The 10,734-nt window shown below is 40.4% G+C and overlaps 3 non-coding genes across 3 annotated transcripts; 1 reads left to right on the top strand and 2 right to left on the bottom strand.

Moving 5' to 3' along the window:
• Positions 1-3,214: 3,214 nt before the first annotated feature.
• Positions 3,215-3,308, bottom strand: trnai-uau (transfer RNA isoleucine (anticodon UAU)). The gene is made up of 2 exons: positions 3,271-3,308; positions 3,215-3,250 (listed from the first exon to the last, which is right to left on the bottom strand). It is a non-coding gene; the product is annotated as a tRNA-Ile (tRNA).
• A 2,669-nt stretch (positions 3,309-5,977) lies between these two features.
• Positions 5,978-6,049, bottom strand: trnat-cgu (transfer RNA threonine (anticodon CGU)). The gene has a single exon. It is a non-coding gene; the product is annotated as a tRNA-Thr (tRNA).
• A 3,167-nt stretch (positions 6,050-9,216) lies between these two features.
• trnak-uuu (transfer RNA lysine (anticodon UUU)) lies at positions 9,217-9,289 on the top strand. Its single transcript has one exon. It is a non-coding gene; the product is annotated as a tRNA-Lys (tRNA).
• Positions 9,290-10,734: the final 1,445 nt, after the last annotated feature.

Raw genomic sequence — 10,734 nt, 5'->3', positions numbered from 1 at the left:
TAAAAAGGTCAAAATGTGTCAAAGCCCTTCCTTGAGGAGGATGGGGTTCGAACCTACTTGTGCAGAGTATAATGTATTAAAAGGTTATTGCCTTAACCACTAGGCAACCTCCATACACACTTTAACCCCCTCCGGACATGAGTTGGCTTCTTTCCCCATACTCAAGGGTAATTTTCCTCTTCCACCTACAATTTCAACATTTACCTTGGGAGATGTCAAACCACAGAGCCTGTGCTGCGCTTCAGTGTTAGCTGTAGTGGACACCCCATTGAACATAAAAAGCATATTGAGCTCCTTGGACATAAGCCATTTCTCGTCACTTGCCCAGCGAGCAGGCTCAGCGCACACTGAATGCAGGTGTCTCAGAGCAATTGAGATGTGTACAAGTGGCTGTAAAAGGGATATTTGATGCCAGTGCCATGGCTTAGTTCTCCGACGGCAGGCGTAGCGGCGCGCCGGTTGGAGTATTCTTGGTTGCATTTAATGGCAACGTCATGGTAACGTCAGCTCAAACCACCAAATGGAGACGGGCGTACCGACAAGCTGACCCTGCTGATGCGGGATTAACATTAGGATGAGAGAATGCTGTGGCTTAGTGGGTTAAAGTGCTTACCTAGTAAACAGGAGATCCTGGGTTTGAATCCCTGGGGTGTCTGTCTTGCCACACAGTTTATCATTATGGACAGCAACATGCTTCTACATTAAATTTAATGGAAGTGTTCATTTAATTTTTGGAACAACTTGTTTTTTAAAAAATCCATACAAATTGCGAAAGATAAAATACTCATCTTTTTTGCAGGGCAGAGGAATTACTGCCAGCTGGCAAGGAAAAGAAAACTTTTTTTTTGTCTTTAGCCAAAAACCTGTGAATGTAGAAAAAAGGTGATGTGCGTTAGTTTCTATGGCACAATCAGTCAGTGTATCCTTCAGTTAAACATAACGTTGGTAAATCAAAAGTCCCCCAAGATGCATTTCAAATTAATCCGATCTCAACACCGTCTCCCCTAAATGTGATGGGGTTTCTTTGGATGTCCTTAAGCATCCTGATAGTTGCAGAGATTTCAAACTTTTGGCACAAGTCAAACTACAAGAAGTTAATAGTTGAGCACCTAAGTCAATATCACCGGGAATGTGACTATGTAAACTTAAATAGTATTCAAAATATTGCAATTTTGTTGTAGTTTAAAAATATATTTTAGCTGGGGATCCTCAAATGATGAGGGTAGAAAATAGAACTATTCGACACCATCAGGAGTGCTTAAGGTGTGATAAAAGTGTTTTTTAATCACAAAGTGAAAATAGTGAATTTGTCTTTCACTTAGGCGTTCATCAAAAGCTCATTAAACGATGAAGGAGAGGCTCGTGTTCCGAATTCTCTTCGTGTCTCATTGTCTTGCTTTGATTTTTAAAATGTACACTGTTGACTATTCACTCTTCCTAACACAATTAAAGAGCCGAGTTTAGTTCAGAGGTAAAGCATCTCATGCATCATATGAAGCTCTGTTTTCTATCACCAGCGTCTCCACTCTGGATTTCTTTTTAAGCGCGATATCTTTTCTGTGATTTCTTTCGTTTGAATTCCCTCATGTGTGAATTTCAGCGCGACACCTGATTACGGCTCAGGAGACTGTAGGATCGTAATGCTCTTAAACCCAGTACCATAACCGTAGTGTGTTCAGTCCTACACAACCTTTCTATCGACTTAATAAGCCTCCTGTTCCATCTCCATCTTCTTCCCGCACATTCCGGCTATTTCAGCACCGTTATTCTTGGACTACAGTCACAGATACGTAAGGGACACTATTCCGAAGAACCGTCTTAAATAAATAACGTTGCAAAAGGTAACAATAATGCTTTCTTAACGTAACCTTACATTTGGCCGTACAATACAATTTTCTTTACCCTCAAATAAAAAAAAATATTACTGCTTTCTCCTGAGAAACACAAGTGTAGTGTTAAATCACAATAAATAATACAACAAATATACTAAATTAACACCCAGATATGACAACACACAGCTATGACAGAACACATTGAAGACTTAAAAGCCCTTTAAATTTTTATTTCCTTAATTTCCATTCTCTTCCCTCCCCAGGATAACTGAAAACTAACTATAATAAAGACTGCATATGCATTACTTGTAATACAGCTACTAATAAAGATATACATGGAACTTAATTATTAATAAATAACACTTTTATTAATAAATACGTGTAATGATAACATTCATTGTGAATATTTGTGGTGTCTGGAAAGCAATTTTAGTTAAATATAATAATAATTTTCAAGCAAGTGGTGCATAAGCTTGTTACTTAATGAGTACATTATTTCCATTACATTCAAGACAGTTCTAATGTGATCAATTGTTCTGCTTAGTCCGCTACTGAGATGCGGACTAAGCCTATGAAGCCTATGAAGAGGTGGTTTAAGCTAGACTCCTAATGCAGTAACATCTAATGGGCAGCAGCTGTTATTTTAGGTTTGTTGCAATCGAGAACAGGTTTAGTACAGAGCTGCTGACAAATTTCAGCGGAGTTTATTGTATATAAGTTTATTGCAATTGACCCATTGTAGCTACCAATCAGCAGCAAGGAAAAACAAACTTCACTTGTGCCTTTTAAAAAAAGGGAAACAGAGTAGTAGTTTATGTGGTAATTTCAGGTACAATGTAAGAACTAAAGTTAACTACTCCCATAGTAATGCGTGGGGTCCTATCAATAGAAAAAAAAATTGTTGTAACCCGAAAACACAACAAACACAAAACGAGAAGTCTTCCAGGAACCTAGGTAAATCCCTGTAGTAGTCTAACAACTATGAAAAAAAAAAAACAAACGCAACACCTTCAAAAGAAAAAGAACATTAAAAACAAATCTGGGGAACAACAAAAACACAGAATCTAATGCGAGAGCTTTTTCAAGTCTTCAGTGCTCCTCTCATCTCAGTAGACCTCTCTCATATATTTGTGTACAGGTCAGTTGGAGGTACACAGCTGTGTAATTTTAGTAGGGAGCTGCGTCAGCATGCATGGGCTTCAAAGGAAAAGTCAAGGTTTATTCCATGCTGAAAAGAGAAGGAAACACAATGTTTCAGCTGTGGAGCCTTCTTTGATTGTGACTCAAAATAAGCCTTTATTTGTTCATTTGATGTTAGTTTATCTCCATCAAATACCTAAGAGTATCTAAACTCGACAGTTGCTTTGAGTAGCTAAAGACACTGCTCCAGGTGAGGCTTGAACTCACAACCTCGGCATAACTCCGCTATGCACTGCTGTATAAGTACCGCGCGCTGACCGATTGCGCCACTGGAGGTGTGCGAGATGTGATCCTTATACAGACTGACGCTGCAGAAACACAGGGTGAAAACAGTTTCGGTTGTGGATCCATCTCCACATGGGGAACACTAAAATAGCAAGGAAAATACAAGAAAAGAAACTGAAAGAATTGTGCTAACACCAAAGGGGGACGGAGGGAGGTGGTCGAACAAGTAAATCAGCCTGGCAGATTATTTGTAGCGACATTTTTTGAGTCAATCAGCACACTGATTTCTCTTCATGTGCCTTAAACTGTGCAGTTTGTATTTTCGTTGTAGCTAGGTTTCTTCAGAAGTCCAGTAAATTGACAATAATGGAGAACTTGCTGACGCACCCCGTCGTGAAGACCCTCTGTAAGGTGATTACACGTTACATTTTCAAGTCGCCTCCTTTACAGCAATTGCAGCTCCGACTTTGAGAGAAAGCATGAGAAATGGCAGTACAGGCTCGATGGCTTCACATCTCCTATCAATCACATAAAATTGCAGTAAAGCGCTCTAAATATGACTCTGAAGTACTGGGAAAGATGATTATTTTGAGCGTGCCTCCCAGGGTCTGCTACAAGGCTGAAGTTGGCATCTTATTCGCGTTTTTCGTTCCGCCTTAAATGCTGCTGCTGTGATGTTATGTCGCCTTTCGCCTGTAGATGGCTCTCTTCGATCAGTACTAATTCGGCTGGAATACTGTAGACATCCTCAGTGAAAGGGAATATCCAAATAAATAGCGACTGTCCAAATTATATTTTTGTATGGAATATATTTTAGAAAATCGCAAACCAATTTTAAAAACTCACCATAACATGGACTTGCAATGGGAAAAAGGTGATTGTGCTTTCTGCTTATTGCTACGGCCCTCCCCCCTGATTATAAAAACGTCTCACAATTCTGACACCGAGGTGTGAGAGACAATGTAATCGACTATCAAAATCCTGAAGTACAAGACATTTTAATGCACCATTTTTCAAATATGACCCTCTGATCTTGGCTTGTCAGAATACATTGCGAAAAAGTATGGCACGAACTGCACGAATTGCAATAGCACACATTGTTGAGAATATCACTGACCTTGCCGATATTTGCAGGGGATATGAGTGTTTTGCGCACGTTGAACTACAGCACGTAAGAATTGAGCTCCTTAGTCAATATCACCGGGGATGTCCAATAATGACGAACATCTGTAGCTTCAAGGAAACTTCGACTCGCACATGGAGTTTTATCTTCGAATGGAGGGTGGGAGAATTCATTTATACTCTCGTTGCTCATTAGCTAAACTATTTTAAAAATATGACGCAGATTTGTTCGAGAAACTTCTAATCGCCTTAAAGAGAGTCTTCTTGAAGACGTGCACCAGGTAGCTCTCCACTGTTAATTGACAGGACTTTAGAATAAACTGTTCTCATACAACCACCATACAAATTACACATCTTAAGGAACATGAAGAGAAATCTGTGTACTAAATAACATAAAACTGTCGCTGCAAATTATCGCCAAGCTGTTTTACGTGTCCTAACACCTCTTTCTTTCCTACTTTGCAGAGAGCACAATTCTTTCTGTTTCTTCATCGCTATTTTACTGTCTCTTTCCCCCACGTGGAGATGGATCCACAGCAGAAACTTTTGGTCCGTTCCTGTTACTCTGTCCGATTGAAAGAGCTGTATTAAAGGCACTCCCATCTCTGCAGGAAAGTTATTGCTGCTCTCAACACAATATACTGCAGCCAAATGTGATAGCGATACTGTCACTGCCTGTGGGCCACGTGTTCCTGCTGTCAGCCTATTATGTCATGTCCATCCACACCCAGAAACATTACTGCTGTAGCACACGAGTTATACAGTATAGGCGCAGTCAATAGAGCATGAATCTCTTAATCTCAGAACTGTGGGTTCTGCCCCCACATTGGGTCCCTCTGTGTCATTCTGATCCCCCCAATCCTCCTAGCATGACCTGATGGCGTAAGAGTGATACCCAGTGCCTTATATGACCTTTGCGTAATTCAGCTTTCTTTCCACTTGATTCAGATTTTGATCTGAAATCATCGGCCAAACAAGAGTTTGTCTAAATCGAGGGAGATCTGCTCACAAGCAAGGAATAAACGCTTCAGCATTTACTGTTCGAATACCACACTTTGTCAAAACACTGCCGCTTCTTAAGCTAATAAGTAATGGTTTTTGAGCACGCATTGTATTGTTAATGCTTATATTAAAAAAGCATAAATTCACATAATGGAATTTGGACTGAACAAAGTAGTCCAGCCCCTTTACAACATTACATACCCACTGATTAAAGCTTAAAACTACAGCAGCAGGAGTAACAATAATGGCAACAACATGTTTGGAGTTCGGCATTTCATTTATTCTGCGGAAACATCGTATCGGAATGAACTGCCCGGATAAAAGAGTAATTGCGGCTTCAGATCGTTTTTACAGAGCATTGCGTTGTTCTGTTCATACTGACTACACGCTTTAAATTTGTCATTTACTGCAAGCGTTTCTTTTCCAGGTTTTTCTGAAATTCCTTGCATTTGAGCCAGCACTAAAATATTTCATTCGCGTCGCTGAATACATCGTGGAAACGGTATGCGACAGTTATGTTCTCTTACTATTGAGACTCCTACATTGCGAGTTTTTTGAAGACTTTGAAACTAAAGGGAAGTAGTGACAAATGAAACAGGCACAGGTGGGGTTTGAACCCAAAACCCTCGGTTTACGAGACTGACGCCTTACCACTTGGCCACCACGCCTTCGCGCACACTGAGAAATAATGTTGTTCAAATTATTTTTTTCTGAATCTGGTTTACATCGCCTGGAGGCAGCAACAACAATAAAAGGGATTCTTAACAAGGAGCAGTGTGACTCCAACAGATGCTCCTGAAGGGACTGGAGGTTTAAGCCACCTCCTTAGAGCGCTCGGCCGCGTTACTCACGACAGCAGTTCTTCAGCTCTTGTGGTCTGACCTAGTGGTGTTATGATGTGTGGAAACGACCGCAACTTCGTTTTCTGAGATGCTTTCTCTCACTTGGTGAAAATCTCGACCTCTTTGGCATCTCTGGCTATAGTTCTTCTGTGGAGCAGGCTTTCACACCTCTGCTTATAGTGCCCTTGAAGTCATTTTATTTTTACAGGAAGACGCATTCCCTAACGATCTCTCCTGTTTTAGAAATGCTTTATAAGGCGTGTTTGATTCAACGGAAAAACAGTATTCTAATTGTACAATGCAGATCTATGCGGCATTCGTACTGGATTTGACTGGGATTCTGAAATACTTCTTGCAAAGGTATTCAGACTTTCTTGAACCTATAATAAAAACACAGACCTGAAACTCCCTAGCTTCCAGTCTCTGATGTTGCTGTCCTTAAACTCGGACGTGATGTTCTGCAGACGTGCAGTGTCCCTTTACTCTCGTTGTTTTCAAAACGACCTCCGTTGTCGGGCGCAGTTGAAGTGGAACTGGCCTGACTGCACTGGAAAGTACGGAATGACAAAATGTTTCTACGGCTCAAAATGTCCCTTTAGACCCTTGTCATGTCTGTGTGAGGAACGGGCAGGTAGAGAGGTTTAACAGATGCTCATGATGTTTCACACGGGGTGTTACCTGTCGTAGTGTTTCAAAAGATGTGTTAGCGGACCACAGATTATCTTGAAAAGATTTGGGTTTGCACTGGCTGGGATTCAAACCCGACTCAATTATTTGGAAGGCGCCTGTACCACCAACGCACTTCAGAGAAGCACCTGCAAATTATCACAATCCTCTCTTTCACCTACAAAGTTATGGAGACACAGACGTCCAATGAAAACTAATTTTATTCACTCAAGGCTCCACTCTTTTGTTGTGATGTCATTTTAATTAATATTAGCTTTGATAAGGTGTCGTTATTGCCTCTTAAAGTTAAAGTCTGCTCCTTTCTTCCTGGTACAGAAATAATATGTTCCATCTTTGTTTAAAAACACCACTAAAAGTAAATTATTCAGCTCTGCCGCCTGTGTGCATCGACAAGACATCTCAAACGGACTTATCACATAACAACACGATCCTTCCTGTTACCATTCCTGTGGTTGGGGCGTTGTTTCACCCTTTTACGTTCTTCTACAATATTTGCAGACAGGGCTTTATCACTCGAGTTGTACAGAACAAGTGTGCATCGGTCCATGAAAATCATCAGTACTGCTGTTTTTCTATGCATAGTTTAATTAAGAGCACTTAAAAGATGCAAAAAGCTTTCAATTAAAACAGAATTGAAAGACAGTCGAGTAAGGAGGTAGAAAAAAAGCTCTCTCCCGTCTGGGAATCAACCATTGTCGCACGTGTGACTGGATACAAAAATAACAGATTAATTTTTGCCCAGTCTCTTGAAGCTTCGATGCGATTATTTTTCCTTCCTTATTTCTTCATTCCCATGAATTTACTCTTCAGTAGAGGAAACGCGAAAGTGGGAAACTGCAGGCATTCTCTGCACATCTCTAAGTCTGTTCCATAAGTATTTGCATCGGGGATGTAGCTCAGTGGTAGAGCGCATCGCATGTATGCGGTCCCAGGTTCAATCCTTGCCCCCTCCAGGTGCTTTATATTACAGTACTCACATGGCAATTTTCTGTTGAGTGAGAACTCTTTGCTCGTGTTCAGAGAGAGCCAGGTTTACACAATTAAATGCAGGCACACTCGACGTGCTAGAGAGTTGCGCTGCTGTTTTAAATGTACCTCATTTAGTACTGTTAAATCCTAAATTATTTGAACTAATAATTTAGTTCAAATTCAAGAAATCCAGAGATTGCTTCACACTTGTCGTGGCTGTTGCAGAAAACACCTGTTGAATCTCACCCGGGATTTCCTGAGAGATCATTCAGCGAGCGAATCCTCCTTCTGAACTCCGCACTAAACTGAAAGCTTCACGAACTCCTCACTGCGTGTCCTGTACTGTTACAAGTGCTCTCGTGTATATGTGAAGCACAGCCATAAACACACTTTGAACTTTTTTCCGTTTGTTAAGGAAAATGCAAAAGAGCATGACAAGTATGGATCGTATAAAATATCCATGGCACAACTCGAGAAAGTACTGAAGGACTACACATCGACTTTTGATGATTACAAGAGATTCAAGAAACACAACCGTCCGCACCTGGGTTTGGATCCTGAACGCTAGAGTTAAAAGAACATAAGCGACGGATATGACCTATAAACTCTCTTAATTGTCTTATAGTTTATGAAATAAAACAATTTCTTAATAATTTCTAACTGTTGATAGACGATTTATTGAATTTTAACAAAATCACAATTGCAAACTTTTTCGGTTAAACTGTTATTCACATACTCTAACGTAGATAAACGTTAGTGTCTTCCGGTGTGTGAGCCAATTTCTCCAAAAAATATTTGTTAGTCTGTCGAGAGGCTGTGCAAGGTGTTAAGAAATAGAATTTCTAAAAGACAGGCTCCCTAAGCTTAACATCAAGGCAGAAAAAATGCTGTTTTCTCTACAGAAATGCTCTTTAGATTTCAGCACTGTTGCAACTCCCTTTATAAAGGGTGTGCACACGTATACAACCAAGGCATTGAAAGTTTTTTTTAATTATTGTTCCAAAAAATGTTCCATTTGTTTTCTTTTTAATGTTGTTGATTAAAAGATTTTATTAAATGTGAAAAAAATCTGAATGTGAAAATAGGTCAAAATGCTATTGAAAAAAATCAGTAATGTGAGGAAAGATGGATTGTGGGAGCCCCTTAACTACCCATGTCATGCTGTATTTCTCATTCATTCTACTGGGAGTGGTGCCATCTCATTCTACTGGGAGTGGTGCCGTCGCTTCTGGATAAAGTCTGTCAGTGGTCATTCCAGACGGGTCAGGTATGACTGCTCTTCGGCACAAGAGACACGTGACTTGCGAGGATCTCGACAGTGTCGACTTTCTTTCAGAGCCCGGATAGCTCAGTCGGTAGAGCATCAGACTTTTAATCTAAGGGCCCAGGGTTCAAGTCCCTGTTTGGGCGGTTGTGCTGTTCTTAAGTCTATTGTGAATGTCATTCTAAATAGTCTTTTATCTTTCACTCTTCTAGCTGTACTGTGGTTATTTTAAATGTCCATTACTTGTATTTACAGTAGTGTATTTAGTGTTTCATTTCACAAACCGAAAATGTTCAAGTAGATCTTGTCACTCTACTCCACGTAATCATCTAAATTAAATCACAGTAGAGTACAGAACACGCAGTGAGGAGCTCACACAGTGAGTGCTCTTGAATACGACGAGAGGAAAGGCACACTGCACATCTGCAGAACATCACGTCCGAGTTTACAGCGACAGCAGAGGTTAGAAGCGAAGTAGTTTTTTATTACTCGCTCGCTGAACGATCTCTCAAGAAACCTCGGTTGAGATTTAACGGGTGTCTAACAATCACGTTCAAAAAGGTGACGATAAGTTTTTTTTAACTAGGTAGCCTTAATGGCAACACAGTGTGAGTAATCTTAAAGTAGCTGCAGATGGAGTAGCCGTAATGGCAACACAGTGCTTTGAGTTCGGCTTTTCTTATTTCTTCTGCAGAACCAGTGGTATTGGAATATACTGATCCGTATAAGAAGCGCTTTCGGTTTCTGATTATTTTTATTGAGCGCTGCTCTAAACTTTACATTTGCTCTGGCTAGTTTTCCCCATGAAAAAAAGACATATCCCTAATTACATGATTTCACTTTTCTTATCAACGAGTAGAAATAAAATATATACTTCATTATAAGTACCACAGGCAAGATGGCTGGTGGTCTAAGGCGTTGCGTTCAGGTCGCAGTTACCCCTGGAGACCCCTGTCATCCTGTCTGGATGACATGAGCGTGGTATAGTAGGCTGACAGCAGGAACATGTGGCCCACAAGCAGTGACAGTATAAGAGGTGTCTGCAGTATGTTGGTTTATGAGCAGTGATAAAATAAAATGCAGAGGAAGCAGGTGTGCTTGCATTAATAAAGCTCCATCGAGCGGAAAAAGTTACAGAAGAACCAACCTAAATCCAACAGAAAGTTTCTGCAGCTGAAATCACAGGCAAAACTGCCACAGGCTTGAACTCACAGCCTCAGCATGACTCCACTATGTACTGCTGTATAAGTACTGTGCACTGACCAAATGCACCACTGCAGCTGCACAATGTGTTTGTTACATGTCTTAGATGTATTTACTGGAAGGTTGACGAAATCGTAAATCACTGATTTCATTATCTGCACGTTTAATATCTAGGAGAGAGAACTCCTTCAGGTTCTACAGCTCATAAGTGCACTTTAAGAAGTCTTTGCTTTTGTGAGATGAATCTCCGAGGTGCAACTTTTTTCTTATTACTAAAGATACCTCTACATTGTAAACTATTTGAAGACCTAGAAAAAGGAACATGGGGTTAGTTGAAATAAGCACTGAATGGGTTAAAACCCACGCTCTTTGAATTGCTAAAGAGATG

Source organism: Atractosteus spatula (genome assembly GCF_055471065.1).
Source record: "Atractosteus spatula isolate fAtrSpa1 chromosome 10 unlocalized genomic scaffold, fAtrSpa1.hap1 SUPER_10_unloc_12, whole genome shotgun sequence".
NCBI lineage: Eukaryota > Metazoa > Chordata > Actinopteri > Semionotiformes > Lepisosteidae > Atractosteus > Atractosteus spatula.
The sequence above is the reverse complement of the archived record's forward strand: the minus strand, read 5'-3'. Positions and strand labels throughout refer to the sequence as shown.